Below are 16,380 nucleotides of genomic sequence, written 5' to 3' on the forward strand. Positions count from 1 at the left end.
TGGAGCTTGGTACCAGATATCCGCTATAGACCAGAATCACTTCAAAATATCTGTTTTGGTTTCTTTTGTAAATTATATATGATGTTGCCTTTTTAACCACAGGAAGCTGCTGTGGTCTTTTCCATAAGTGATGTGCAATTGAAAAACCAGTTCAACACTGAATGAATTATGCTATAGTTTATTAACAAATGCAACAGAAAGAGTGATGCTTAGGCCTTGATCTTGTATATATTTTATAACTGTGACAAGTCTTAGGGACCTTAACTGTTTTATTTCCATGCTCAAAGATGAAAAAAGAAAGAAGAGGTAATATTAGCTTGTCAACAGATGGGAGATATATCTTGATAAGATAGGTAAAGGTAAAGGTTCCCCTTGACATTTAGTCCAGTCATGTCCGACTCTAGGTTGCGGTGCTCATCACCGTTTCCAAGCCATAGAACCAGAATTTGTCCGTAGACCGTTTTCTGTGGTCATGGGGCCAGCGCGACTAGACACAGAATGCCATTACCTTCCCATCGAGGTGGTACCTATTCATCTACTTGCATTTTTACATGCTTTTGAACTGGTTGGCAGTTGGCAGGACCTGGGACAAGAAACGGGAGCTCACTCCATTGCATGGATTTGATCTTACGATTGCTGGTCAGAGGCTTCTCCGGTTTAACCTGCAGTGCCACCACATCCCATTAAGATAAGATACACTAAAAAGCAAGGAGTCAGCACTTAAACCCAAATTTGAATACAGGTCCAAATAAAAGGTACAGGACCTATTCCTAGAACCTAATTGTAGGAATGGTACCAGTTATTTCATCACTGATGAGAGGTACTGGAGGAAACAGTACCTCTCATCAGCCATATCCTAACAACACCATCAGCTTTAGGTGATATTGACCAAGTCATGCCAATTGGTGTCTTCTCTTTGCTTTCCTCCAGGACCCCAGAATATATGCTGCCAGTGTTGTGTGAAATAACTCTGTTCAGACAAATTGAGCTATTCTAGGAATTTAGCCCTATTATATGTAGATCTTCTTTCATTTAAAACACTGTTTCCAAGTTTTGAGGTCCTGAGCAAGCTGCATTCAGCAAACTCCCTCCGTCTGCCATCTCACTGCCACTGTCAGTAGGTGTTGCTCCTCCCCTGTCATCATAATCATCATTATCACCATCACTTGCTTCTTTGGCAGGCCAAGAGCCAATGAACAAACAGTCAGTGGAATCTAGTATTCCACTTTCTTACCACTGCTGTCTAAGCCAGAAAGATGGAAATGAACAAGTAAGGTGTAATGGAGAGGAAGAGGATTTGCAGTGGGTTCATCAGTAGGTCTCTGTTGGAATGAATATGAGTCCTTGGCAGATTCCTGATCTATGTCAACTCTGCTGGTGGCCAGGGTCAGAGGCATAACTAGAATGAAGGAACTAGGCCCCTGACTCAAGGCACTAAAATTAGAAGGTTCAACATTTGCTGCTAGATGGTCAGAAATTCACCCTTTGGGGGTTTTCTGCTGCACAGCCATGAACCTGCCAGTCCCAAAAGCATGTCCCTCCTTCCAGCCACTCCTTCTCAGAAAGAAGAAAACAGAAAGCAAAGAACCAATATGGACATTGTGTACTCAGACCCAGGCATTCCTTCATTCCCTTTCCATATATGTCAATCTCATGTGAAAATCAATAAAGCAGAGAAGCCCTTAGAACCAAAAATAGTAGTTACAGCTCCACCAGGGCTTATTTTTCAGCATGGCTTCCTTGTCCTGCTACAGCTGCTTTATTAGAGCAATGTCATGCTAAGTGTTCTTTCCACCAAAGGAAGCAAAATGTCTACCAAACAAAAGTAAAAAAAAATGCATCTAGAATGTCTGAATGTGTGGGGAAGTGAAAAATGCACAACACTGATATAAAAAATAGTATCTGCTACCTCCCCAAATTTTGATAGCTTTTCTATACCACTTACTCCAAAATATTAATCTTTGGCTTCTATGAGGCATAAAGTAGTCTTTAAGGAGTATTAACTTTCTTTTGACAAAAATTAAATTAGTCATCTTTTTCAAGTGACATCACATCCAAAGGCTTATCCACAATAGTCAGACAGAAAACACACAGTAACAATGTGACTCATACAGTGGTGGGCTGACTTTCTTGAACCTGCCATGACCTAGGCATGTGCATAGAGTCTGGGTGTGGTCAGAGGACAATGTTGGACAAGAGGTACAGGAAAGAAAAGTTGCTGTGTTAAAACTGCCACAAGCAAAAGCAGGCTTAAGCATTCATTTGGTCTGACCTGGTGATGCCAGTGCAGTGGCTGGTTGTGAAGAGCCCTTCTGTTATCCAACTGGCTATATAAGAACCATCAGTGCAACCAACTCTACTCATGCCTTGCGAACATTTTTATTCCCTTAGTTAGGTGAATGCCAAAGTCTCCACAAAGAATAGAAGCCCCCTTAGAAAATTTACCATTATTTACCATTCGCAAAGTAATTTCGTATAGCTTTTTATGTTAATTCACCAAATGTGCTCACAGTTTTATTGCCTAATTAATAATTAGAATCTATCAGAGTTATTACTACTCATTTATGGCACAGCGGGACATCACGGAGTCCTACAGAATCCTACAAAGGACATGTCTCTGAATCTTACTGGAAAAAAAATTAAAACTCCTAATTTCTGAGCATTTACAGTATGGGTCATATTTTACTAGGAATAGTGAATGTACATATACATTTCTGATATCGATGAATGGCAACTACTCACAAATAACATGTACCTGTTATTATTACTAGTCAGTCAATGCTTTTTTCTTATTTGGCAATATATAGGTAAAGCAAATATGCTTCATTTATCTGTGTCTACATTTTTTTTGTTTGTTCATTTTAAGCACCAGGAAATCAATCACAAATTGTGGGCACACTTCAGTGAAACTATTATCTCCACCACATGGCACTAAAAAATAGGTGAACGTAAGTCATTTGGGCCCGGTAGCCACTGCATGAAAAGCATCGTGTTTGCTAATACTTCTTCCCTTTCTAAACAAGCTACTTCTTATCTATTTTCCAGTGAAGGAAAATTATAAGCACAAGAGGAATTAAGCAAGGGAATACATAACTCATTATGATAAAGGAGAAAGAAAATGAGCCAAAGCCCAAGACATCACCCATATGTTGTTCATAGTCCATTGACAACAGATGAAACAGAGACAGTGAAAATCAAGGCAACGGAAATAAGCATGCCCAATACACAAAACAGGCCTTCAAGAGATACTGCTGCAGTCTGATAGAAAGAACGATAAGTTATCTGTAAAAATAGCACTCCGTACATATGGCTGTAACACAACTTTTCCAGTGATAAGAATAAAATATGTTCCCCAGATCGGATTTTTGTTGATAAAAACTGGAAAATAGCCTGTGAAATGGGGCAGGGGTTGGGGTGGAGCAGCCATGCATAAGCAGAATTCCAAGAACTTTCATAGAAAGTATTATCAAAACCACAGAATCCAAGGACTTGTACGAGCACATATTAAGTTCCAAGTACCTACCTTTCTAGCACCCAGAAAACCATGCAAAAGCAAAACATAATCTAGCACTTCTAATTCCAAGAAAAGCCAATCTTGTTCAGAACAGACAGAGAAGGGAGATGCCTCTATAAACTTCCATCTGCAAAAAAGTATAAAAGATGGACTTTGTTTATGACATGGGACTGTGGAAGAAGTGTCATACAAGGACTTTGAAAAAATGGAAAAAGAAACTAGAGGCTCAAATTATCTTTGACTTGATTCTAACCAGTAGAGACGACTTGTAGAAGAAGTGGAAGTCAACGGAACACTGGGCGAAAGTGGCCATATTCTGCTTGAGTTCTTAATTTCAAAAGAAGCAAAAGAAGAGTTTAGCCACACATTATTGCTGGATTTTAGGAAAGCCAATTTTAATAAAGTCAGAACAATGATAAGTAAGTTTCCGTGGCAGAGCCAAACAAGAAAGTAAGTCCAAGATAAGTAGGAGTTTCTTTAAAAAGAAAATTCTAAATGCACAACTACAAATGATTCCAACAAGAAAAAAAGGTGGAAGATGCAAAAAAGAACAATGTGGCTTCACAGAAAGCTCAGAGAGGACCTGAAACAAAAAGGGACATATGTAGGAAGTGAAAGGAAGGTCAGGCCTCAAAGAAACAATATAGATAGGCAGCAAAGAATTGAAGGATGGTGTTAGGAAGGCAGAAGCTGAAAATGAGCTGAAGTTAGCAAGTAACAATAAAAGCAACCAAAAATCATTCTTCTGGTACCCGTGTAGCAAAACAGAGAGAACGATATAGTGGCTCAGCTACTCAATGGGGATAGAAAAATGACAACAGATGACAAAGAAAAGGCAGAAATGCTCAATTCCTACTTTCGCTCAGCCAAGCGAAAATAGGATAGTCTATAACTCTCCAGGCAAATAGGAAGTATAAGTGAAAGAGAACAGGTTCACAGCTTGAGACTGATAAATGAATAGTCAAGGGATACCTTATTACTTTGAAAGGGTTCAGATCTCCAGGGCCTGATAAACTGCATCCTAGAGCATTGAAGCAACTGGCTGAAGAATTCTCAGAACCACTGTCCATTATTTTCTTGAACTGATGAAGGATAAGTAAAGTACCAGATAACTGGAGGAGGGCTAACATTGCCCCTATCTTCAAAAAGGAAGAACCTTAGAACTACAGGACCAATCAGCCTGATATCAATCCCAGGAAAGCTTCTAGAGCAGATTATAAAGTGGCCGTCTGCAAACACCTTGAAAACAATGCAGTAATAAGTAAAAGCCAACGCAGATTTGTCAAGAACAAATCCTGCCAAATGAATCTTATATCTCAACCTTGAGCTGTACCAGCTCCTACAACACTATCGCAGGAAGATAAAATTAAGACAGTAGAACTTTTCCTGTTCCTATTTTGCTTTGCTTTTCTCTGAGGAGAAACAAAGGATGACTGTTGCCTTTCTGGTCTGCTTGTAAACCTCAGAGGCTGAAAATTTTAATTTTAGTAATTTTACAAATTTCAGAATCCCAATCAGCATGGGCACTGGAGTTGCGGTTAAAAAAAAGAGTGATTTTTCCAGGATATGGTAAATTTCTCAGAGATATTGTGTGACTACTCTTGAAAGCAGAATTTTGAATCACTGGTCCAGTCAAACAAGGCTTTTGCTACACTCTCATATTTTAAAACCAGGAGTACAGAAGTTGATTTAAACCAGTGGTTCCCACCTTTGGGTCCCCAGATGTTCTTGGACTAAAACTAGCAGAAACCTTCACTACAGGCCAGGATTTCTGAGAGCTGTAGTCCAAGAATATCTGGGGACCCAAGGTTGGGAACTACGAATCTAAACTCTGGCCAAGGTTAGCGTAGCCAATGTGATGCTTGGTACTTTTTCATTCACATGTATTTACAAAAAGAACATCTTGCTTTTATTGGCTGCTTGTAATAGATGTCAGGGCTTGTTTGGATTTTTTTTTCTTTGCTTTGATTTTCTGGCATCATTATGCTAAGCAATGCCCAATGTCCTCTACAATGAGCATTTCATTCCATGATTGCTTGCAGTTTGCACCTAAGCTAACAAGAACGACACATTGAAATGTACATAACGCTTCTTGATTGGATAAACGTTGGGCTACATAACGTAGCCATCTGGAACAGCATGGCAGGGTCCTCAATTCCTGCAAACTCTGTTTTTATTCAGGATGAAATTCAGATTCTTTTAATTTGTCTTGTTTACTTTACCCCAAACCCATTCCTTCCTTACAGATGGATATGATCTGTCAAAGACTTGGAAGGTTTCATCCCATAGCAAAAACTTGTTTAAACTAGCATCTGTTCTTTCTAGAAGGGCACAATGAGACTAGGAACTATTTACTATTACATAAATTAAGAACAGAGTTCTGTTTGGGCAGCTTGATATAAAAATGAGGCAAAGGGTGACTTGGAATTTGATGACAGGACTTTTGCTGTATCCTTCACAGAGGACGGTCTTCTCTGGGGGAGTTTTGAGAACGCAGATACTGATTGAAGATGCAAGAGACAACTTCAGTTATTTCAGTGGAGGTCCAGCTGGACCAGCTCTGTGGCTCATTCTGCTGTTGGCCCTGAAGTCTGCTTTATGTCTAGGAATGCTCCTTTAAACAGAGGAAATAATAATTCTTTAATAATTTCCTCCCACAATGAGGCTTTCTCAGAGATATATGTCTTCAGAAATTAGATTTTTCCAGTTAAGCTTATGTTTATCTTCCAGTGACCAATCATAAAAGAAAGCTCGCTAAATGCACATAATGACAAAAGTGTCTTTCACTACCTGAGCAAGCACCTCTTCCAAAAATGTCCTACGTGTGCTATTTTCTTTGACCTGAACAGTCATAACATTTTATATCTGAAGCTAAATATTACAGTCAAAAACCTAGCTGTCTATTTCAGATCCATACATAGTTTCTGCTATCTTTGGCTGAATACGAAACTTGCAAAAAAAAGTTTGGGCTGCTTATTTCAGAACAATGTGTAGACTTCTGCCTCTCTCACATTTGCATATTCTGGTCACATGGGGCCGTCAGTGCTCATCCGTTTTCCCAGGTTTTCTGTTTTTAGAGGTATTTCATTCCCTCTAAATGTAATTCTTTGCTTCATTATTTTGGACCACTTATTCTTCCAACAATCTTATTCTAGCTTCTCCTATGGCACACTGAGCCCAGTACAGTGGTGCCTCGACTTATGAACCTAATTGGTCCCAGAACTCTGGTTGTAACTTGAAATGGTCGTAAGTCAAAGTGCCATTTCCCATAGGAATGTACTGAAATGCAATTAATCCATTCCGGCCAAAGAAAAAAAATCACCAAAAATACACACTGGAAGACCCATTGGAAATGTGATTAATCCATTCTGGCTGAAGGAAAAAAAGGAAACAAACCATGCAAGACCCTTTGGAAATGCAAAAAATGCAAAGCAGAAAGCAAACAAACTGTGTATGACCAATAAGAAATGGGAGGGACCCCAAAAAGCAAACAAAACCTGCAAAACCCATCAGAAATGGGAAAAACAAAACAAAAAACAAACAAAAACCTGCAAGACCCTTCACAGCATAGAAACATAACCCCCCAGCCCAAAACCACGCTGCAGAACCCACCCAGAACATTTTTTTTAAAGCAGAAAGCAGCACCTTACCTTACCAGGCAGTCCAAAGCCTCCTCCGATCGCACTCACTCTAACCATTGGGGTGAAAGAGGTACAAAGAAGCAGCCTCTCTGCCTACCAATGGTTAGCAATTTGAATTCCCCACGTTTTTCCCCTGCCTTTTTGTGTTTGTAACTGGAAGCTCTGACCGCAAGTCGAAGCAAAATTTTGCGGCCAGAGCTAGTCATAACTCAAAATGGTTATATGTCAGGACATTCATAAGTCGAGACACCACTGTACTTCCTTCTTTCCACTGTTCCTTTTTTCTTTCTTTTGTCCTATTTTGCTCTCTTCTTCCCCAGAATCAGAGGAGATCAACCAACAATAAGGTTGCCATATTGCCTGTTTAGTCAGGGTTTCCCCAGATTATAGAGGTTCCATAAAATGTTCTTTCTGACCATCATTTGGCCTAGATTCCAAGCTTTCATTTAAAAAAATATCAAGCAGTAGATATAAAGTAACATACACAGTCTGTGATTTTGTCTCATTGTATGCAAGTTGCGCACACTCTGAAATTTAAAAAGGAAGTCTTTTATCAGTAACAAACTGCTTCTGATGATGATATCATTCCTGTGACACCCAAAGAGCACAGCTACAGGATTTGGACCTACATATCCATGACTCTTTGGCCTTCTAGAAACATGAGGTCCCAGTTTGTTTCCCTCAGGCTTCTGGGAGCTTAGCTGATGCTGACCAAAGGAAAGAAGCACGTGCCGAAACAGAAAAAAGATGATGAAAAGGAAAATAAATTATTAGAAGAATCTGCCTGTTGTTATTCTGGATATTGCTGAATTTATGGTTGCTGTGAATGTTCAATTTCTAGAGAGAGGTTTTAGACAATGAGAAGAAATCACATTCTTGATATGACTTCTTGATCTGCTTAACTCAGATATAAATAAAATTAGTCTTCCACCTCAAAAAATGTGCATAAGAAATTTATTTATATGTACTCAGCATGAAGCAGAAACTAGTAAAATTACTTTCTTGAACTACAACTCTTAGAAACCCTCAGGCACTGGTTCAGATTATTCATATAAAATGTATAATCCAGTCCTTTTCATCCTTTTTTCTGCTTTAAATCTTATTCACAATATAGCATAGCAGTGAAACAAAACCTACATATATGGGGATGGGGGTTTAGGAATCAAGTGGCAGCCTGGATTGGCACTCACTTGTGTATGTGTGTGTGAAAACTTACAGTATATATGGCAAACAAAGTTTTAAAAGGATTTTTAAAGTTATAATAAAATATTCAGTCTTCATCTCTGAAGAAAATAATACCTTATTCTACACACACAATCCCAATTTCTGCAACTTGGTCTCATTTGCCACTGCATTTTCTCCCCTGTATTTCAGGGTGTGTCATTCCTTTGGGTGTTTTCATTGATTTGAGGCGAGTATTACTAGAATCTCAATATGTGCAGCAAAAAGTCATTATTTATCCACATGTAAATGACTCATTCATTCATTCATTCATTCATTCATTCATTCATTCATTCATTCATTCATTCATTCATGTATTGCTTGCTTGCTTGCTTGCTTTTTTATACTACCCAATTTAATGAAAATCCACTACTCTGGGCAGACACTACTCATCCCCTCACTACTCAATGCCACCTGCCTCCAGAAACAAAAACAAATAACAAACTCAAACTAATAATTAAATGATGATGACAACTCTCTAAAAAATAGAAAAAGAAACTAAGCCATGTGCCAAATCCCTACCCTAAAGGGAAGAATGACCTTAAAAGTTTCTTGGAACAATTCAGTTTACCAACTTCTTAGAAGTCTGGAGGGCCTGTCAAATCTCCAACGGAAGACTATTCCAGAGTGATGGGGCTTCCATTAACCGGGGGGGGGGGGGGGAAGCAGTGGTTCTTTTGGGAGAGACTTTCCAAGGTCCCAAACCATTAAGTGTTCTATATGTTAAAACCCAAACCTTGAACCTGGCATGGAAAAGATCAGGTAGCCAATGCAGGTGAGCAGGACTGTGAGCAAACATGTTCATTCCGGAAATCAATTTGGCCACCACAGTCAGAATCTTCTGAAGCTTCTGTATTAGCTTCAAGGGCAGCCCCATGTCACCAACATTACAGTAATCAGTAGAAATGGGCATGAATTAAAGAACCACCAAATTCATTCAGAAATCACTAATTCATCCATTTGCATTCATATAAATCAATGCCCCTGACGAATCATGAATCAATTAATCTTTTAGTGATTTTTGATTTGTTAATTCATTTGGCTATAAAATGTTATACAGTACTGAGTTCTACACCCACAAGGAGGCCACCCCAGAAAAGTTTCCTCCAGGCACCAAGAGATACCCAAATCACAGAGAACCTACTACTGACTCTCCTCTACCACACGTCGAAGTTTGGTGAAGGGCACTTTCTTGGGGGAACCCACTTTGTGGACATACAACTTGCATGTCAGAAACCCAATCTTCACCAAACTTGGATGGATTGTAGAGTCATTAGAATTGGCTCTGTGATTTTCATGTCTCTAGGTGCCTGGGGAAAACTTCCTAGGAGTGGCCTCCTTGTGGGTGTAGAACTCAGATATCTGAAACCCAAACTTTACCAAACCTGCAGGGCTTGTAGAAGAGAGTCAAGGAAAGTTTTATGCAATATTGCTGTATTTAGGTGCTTTGGGGGGGGCTGTTTGAAATTCAAAAACAAATTATCATATTGATTCATCGATACATAAGAAAAAAAATGTAAATTAATAATTTGTGATTCATCAGCCATGAATCAAACTGAATCACCATTTTTCTGATTCACGCCCATCTCTAATAATCAGTCTTTGAAACTACCAGGGCATGAATCGATGTTGTCAGTGGCGTCCAGTTCAGGTAAGGGTATAAATTTTGGCAATTGTCCAAAGCTGTCAAGAGTTGGACCTAGCCATGGCCAATATTTGCAGTTCCATTGGAAGTGCCCGGTTACATGGTTTTCCTCTCCCTATTTTATTCTGGAAATGATCCTGTGAGTTAGGATCAGCTCAGAAATAGTACCTGACCCAAGGATACTAAGCAAGGATTTGGACTAGCATCCCCCTATTGCAAATCCAGCATTTTAACTATTACAATATTCTGGCTCCTCAGATCAGTAGTTACTGCATAAGTGAATCTGAAGCAAAAAAAAATATATTGGCAGGGGAAAAATGTAACAATGTGTTCAATTTGCATAATATAAAAAATCCATATTATTTAGAGTATTATGCGTATTTTTAAGACACAAATTCAACTAATATACAAATCAGGCTGCCTATTTTTGGAAGAATCAAACATGGCAACCCTAATTGATGCCATTCAGAAATGATCTTGCTTTTCAGACCCATCTTCATGATTATGCTATACATTGTATGTGATTTGTTGCTAAAAGCAAAGCAAAGAGTGTTGCTTATATACCTACCACCCCATAGTGCTTCAAGCACTCTCTGGGCGGTTTACAAGTTAATTATGCAGGCTGCACATTGCTATATACCATTAGCTAAAAAAACAACAACAGAGGACGAATGACAACCGTGTACTGGGTCCTCAGGTTGCATCAATTCCTCTACGACTGATAAAATTTAAAAACAAAAATGTGCTTAGATCTATTGTAAAGAAAATGTACCTGCCATCACCAGGAATTAAAATCCCATGAGTCTCAACATCAACCCAGTGCCCTCTCTCTCCCCTGCCTTTTTCGCTTTTACCCTGCTTTTTCTCACTCCCCCAGCACACAGACAGTGTTAACAACAAGACTCCCAGGATCAGGTACTTATAAGCTAATTAGCAAAGGACCTAACTGAGGCTTTGGAGGTACTGATGTTGGAATACAAACAACGTAGTTGTGTAAGTCAGGAGATCAGTAGTATTCATTCAAAAATATGTTTCTAGTGCTCACTGTTTAGGAGATCTTTCAAGACTAATAAAACAGAAATATCAGATTTGAAAAGGATCTATTTATTAAAATGTGGTCTCTCTCTCTCTCTCTCTCTCTCTCTCTCTCACACACACACACACACACACACACACACACACACACACACACACACACCCCGCTACCTCTGAAAGCAAGAATGAGACTGAAAATCTATCCATTGTTATGAACCATTTTTTGTCAAGAATGAACATGCTGTTTCTATTAGTGGTGTTAATGGGAGTCGTGTGAGTTACATTCCATGTGCCACACACACACAAACACACACCGGGTGGGGGAGGAGAGAGGGAGGGAGGATGTAATTATTACAAGTTAAAAAAATGGACCCATATTAAAAGAAGATGGATGCTTGTAGCAAACTATACCTCCCAGTTATAAGTATATTAAAATATGTTTAAGGAAACTAGTCATGATCCCATTCAAAAACAAACAAACAAACCCTAACTTTAAAGCATGGTTACTCATGACTGAGCAACGGACAACTGAAGTGATTTTTTTTATCATTAGTTACATGGCACACAGTCAACAGTTGAAGATGCTGCAGTTTACTACTTTATGCACATTTTGCAACTTATAGGATTCCCTAAGACCTTACACCAGAGTACAGAAAATGTTGCAGTGGAGTTATAGCTATTCTCAGGCATTTTCCATCACACAAGACAATGGAATGAGAAAAGAAGCAGAGGAAAGTTTATGAAGGAGCAGAATTTAAAATATTCTCTTATATTTTGCAAGACAGGCAGCCAGTCTTCAGAAGGGCTTAACCCAGTACAGATTCATATGGCTTGCATTCAGTACGTCACATTCAATCACAGCTCCTTCTTGATTTGTTCTTACAAAAAAAAAAAACACCTTTAACTGAATACAGTACTTGAGGTTTTAAAAAATATGCTTAATTCACAGACCAAAGATCCAACCCAGCACTTGAAAGAATTGCTTATTTTCTTTAAACCCAAATCAGCACATTAAGATGCTGTTGATAATAAAAAAAATACTTCTTTTCTTTCTTTTTTTGCAACTGAGGTGCCATGCAGGAAGGCAGACTTGCGAAGAAGCCTTCTACAAAGTAACCATTGTTCTTATGCTTACAACAACGAATAGTCCCCAGCTGAGTAAATCCTTTTTACATCTACAGTACTAAACAATTCAGAAGTTTGTCGGACTGGAGAGAACAGCTTGAATGGTGGAGAGTTAATTCTGGAAAACAAATATCAGGATTAGCAGAGAGAGAAAGAGATACATTATTTAGAACCAGCAGAGTGCAATAGGAAGCAAACCTAAGCCTAAAGCAAGAGGTTTAGACTTTTTCCTATATGTGAATAATAGGAAACCTACGGGAAATGTTAGTCAACCATTGTAGCCAAGTTCTAGATTTACAGACCTGTGAATGTAGTTAAGAGTTTCACATACCCTCTAGTCTCCAGTCCTACTACTGGTGCTCTGTATCCAAGGACTGCTGAGGAACTCCTTTACCGAGCCCTATCTAAAGGAACTGCCCAGATTTTGTGGTGTAATCTGAGCAGGGAAGAACCATATGCCTAGGCTACACTTAATGCACTTTTTACCTCCCTCTGATATGCAACAGGGGGAGAAAAGCATAAATGAAAAGACTGTTTGCTATCCAGCAGGATCTAGAAATTGAAAGCAGCATATTTATATGTGGCACTGTTTTGCCTTATGTATTTAAATGCATTCATTGCCTTGAAATACCATCGCTTGAATACGCATAAAGTCTGACACACACACCCCCGAGTCCTGCATGCCTGCCAAGTCCACATTTTCTAAAAAGTTACAATCATACATCACACAGCTCAGACATAGCATGCAACTTAAAAAAAAAACAGACTTCTCTAATTACAAGTTTCTTTCTATAACATTTAGATATTTTGGCTTATAGCAATCTGAAAGGTTTATTTATTTCCCTGACATCCTGTATCTGGCCCCAAAGATAAGAAGATAACTTTTATGACACCCAAGTGGTAAACAAAATCAAAATTCTTGCATATAATCACCATTTGTGCAATTAACAAGGTAACAATAATCAATGCTAAATTATGGTGACCAGTCTCAGGGGTCTTTTATGTCAATCAAACAGTCTTTCTGTGCTCCTTTTGGGTAGATGGATCAATGTGCATGTGCAATGAGCTTCAAAAGATTTAAAAAATAAAGCAAAGTGTGCTGCTTATATACCTCTCCATAGCGCTCAAAGCACTCTCTGGCTGGTTTACAATTTAATTATTCAGGCAAAACATTGCCCCTCCCCCCCAGTGCACCTAGTACTCAATTTACTGGCCTTGGAAGGCTGGAAGGCGGAGTGAACCTCAAGCCAGCTACTGTACCTGGAATTTGTTACATACAGCACTGATGTTACCTGTCTGTCATGGGTTTGGAGGGAAAGTTCCATCCTATGGGGAGTGGAAGGCGGGACATCAGGAGGAGGGGCTGTACTGTATATATATGTGGAGCTTGTGTGGAGAAGTTTAGAAGCTGGAGGAGGAGCTGAGAGAAGAAGCTGGAGTGAGAGTCTGTGTGTCAGACAGGGTACTACTGTGTGTCAGTCAGTACCTACCTGATAGGTTCAGGTGTCTGTATGGGTAGCCAGAACTGATAGGTTCAGGGTCTGTGCTTTATTTAAAGGTGTTCTGTGTGAACCAAACTGGTGTATGTATGATTGAGACTAAGCCACGTTACTGTATCTTATTCACTTGATCATTTTATTTTCCCTGTGTGTTATTTAAATAAACCTTGTTCTTTTATTTGTTAAAAATCCATTCCTGGTCTGTGTGACTCCTTACAGGGAATGGTTGGTGGCAGCTTAGTGCAACTGTGGCATATCCCAGTAGGTCTGGGGTTGTCACAGAATTGAACCTGGATTGTGAGCAGAGTTTTCACTGCAGTGCTGCAGTTTAATCACTGTGCCACAAGGCTTCACAAAGGTAAGGAGAAAGACACTGGCTTTCTGCAGAAACCTTTTCAAAAATGTTCTCTCCAACGTCCTCTCTAATTTTTGGCATACAGCTGTGCCACCCACTAGCTCTGGCTGCAATAAGAACCAAAGGGGCGAAAACACTGGCTGTGAATGCGCAGGGTTTGTAGAAAGAAAAAGCAAAACGTTATTTTTACAGAAACTCCCACCTCTAGCAGTTGTCTGCTGGAACTCTGTTTGTAGAAAGCTGGTGGTCATACAAAACTTGAAATCCCCATGCCTACCTGTGTGAGCCACTGCACCAAATGAAATCATCCAGGACTGACCTTTTAAAGGTGCCAGCTACCAAATCTGCCTGACTCAGCAAGGAGAAATCTGTTCGGGCTGTTGAGCTTATGCTCTGAAACTCCCTTCCTGAGGCCGTGAGAAGTGTGATGTTTTTGAAAGGGCGAAATGTAATAATTCAGGAAGGAATGTAAGGCAGAATGGTTTCAGTGGTTTTGCCTGTATTTCTACCCTTTCACAATTACATACATTTTGCTTTTTAGAGGGATTTATTTATTGAATGGCATATTTATGAACAGAAAGAAGGAAGGAGTCATCCCATTATTTTTATGGTTTCCTTATTTTGATTTTGTATGGTCGCTGGAACAGGGCCTTGGGAGAAATGGGAGACAGCACTCGGAAAACACAGCCATGATATTAATAATCTGTTATAGTCTTATTTGCAATCTCACATGCTGTCTGTAGTTTGTGTGACTGGGAGGGACTTTTTTGGGATGGGTTACTTATATATCCAGCACTAATCAATCATTCTTTCCATCCTTTGAAGTCAAAGAGAGTGCTGCCTATCTGTTGAGTGTTATCTTTCCCTCTTTTTCCTTTCTTGATGGCTGTTCTTAGTTTGCTATTGATCTGTTAAACTGGCTGCTAAGTATGCAGTAGGACCACCATATCCATGGGATCAGTACCTGCAATTTCACTTATCTGCTGCCTGAAAACATTAAAAACCAAGGAAGAGATGTTTCCTTGGTTTATTACCAGAACTGACCACTAGAGCGAATCAGGGATTATGCTATATACCAGGGGTGTCCAACCTTTCACCTTCCCTGGGCCACATTAGAAGATGAAAATTTAGTTTGGGCCGCGCATAAAATAAAATAACAGTAATGATACCTGATCATCCAAAAAAAAACCCATAGGAAACATAGTTAACATATTAAACTTACTTGCTACTGTTCAGTGTTTATATTGTCAGGTTTGGCTTTGTGCTGTATTTATCGCAAACCACCCAGGGTAGGAGGGCTTCAACACGCTTTGGGAGTGCAGTAAACAAACAAACAAACAAACAAACAAACAAACAAACAAATAAACTTATTTATTTCTGGGATGGGAAAAAAAACTGGGGAGGGGCAACAACACCCAGAAACACAAACACACAGACACACACACAGACACAGACACACAGACCCCAGCAGCAGCTGCTGGGGAATTTGGGAGTTGTAATCCCACTGCATCAACTTTCTCAGCCTCTGCTTGGGGATCACACCAACAGCAACTCAACCAAACCAAGGATGATGATCTTGGTAAGGGGGAAAGGTTTCCTCAACATTTGGAGGGGTGCTCTTCAACGCTTGCTTCCTCGCCAAAGGTCCCCCCTCCCTCCAAACGGTGCTTTTTCGAGAGCCTCCATCCCGGGTCGAGGCCACGGTTTCCCAATGGGCACGCGTCCCCAAACCAACCCATCCTCTCCCAGGTGGTTTTTTTTTGGGGGGGGGGTACCTCCTTCCAAGAGCCTCTCTCATCCTCCCCATTTTCCTGCTCCGTCCGTTCCACCCGCCTCTTGGTTCCTTCCCCCCCCCCAGCAGTTTTCCGCCTCCAAAAAGGCATCCTTTCCCACCAGAAAGCCGGGCGGCGGCTGTGCGTACCTTCCCCCGAGAAGGACCTCCGGGCTCGCCCTGGCAAGCCCAGCCTGGCCGCCCTTCGCCCGGGTCATCCATCCCGCCTCTGCCCCCCACACCCAACACACACACAGTGGGAAAAGCAGTCCCAAACTTTGTGAGGATGCTTCCCCCCCCCCTCCAGGCTACCTCCCCTCATCCCCAAACCGTGCGCTTGCCGCGATCTCCTGGCACCGATGGGAGCTCCACATGTCGGGCGGATTCCCACGTGGGGCGGGAGGAAAGCGAGTCGGGGCCACAAAACAGAGAGAGAGAGGAAAACGTCTCGGGCTAGCAAAACAGACAGAGAGAGAGGGACAGAGAGAGAGCGCACGGGCTCCGCGGGCAGGCGGGCAGTGGGGCGCAGAAGAAGCGTGTGGGCCTGGAACCTCGCAGGGCGTCTGGAAGCAGA

General features: G+C 40.5%; 1 protein-coding gene across 1 annotated transcript in view; it reads right to left on the reverse strand.

The window, feature by feature from the left end:
- The window catches only part of FBLN2 (fibulin 2), a 184,528-nt gene extending 172,087 nt beyond the window's left edge, over positions 1–12,441 (reverse strand). The window contains exon 1 of the mRNA XM_078385359.1: positions 3,524–12,441. The gene's annotated coding sequence lies outside the window, so the exon portion shown is untranslated. The remainder of the gene's footprint in view (positions 1–3,523) is intronic.
- Between the last annotated feature and the right edge of the window lie 3,939 nt (positions 12,442–16,380).

Source organism: Pogona vitticeps, chromosome 2 (genome assembly GCF_051106095.1).
Source record: "Pogona vitticeps strain Pit_001003342236 chromosome 2, PviZW2.1, whole genome shotgun sequence".
Taxonomy (NCBI): Eukaryota; Metazoa; Chordata; class Lepidosauria; order Squamata; family Agamidae; genus Pogona; species Pogona vitticeps.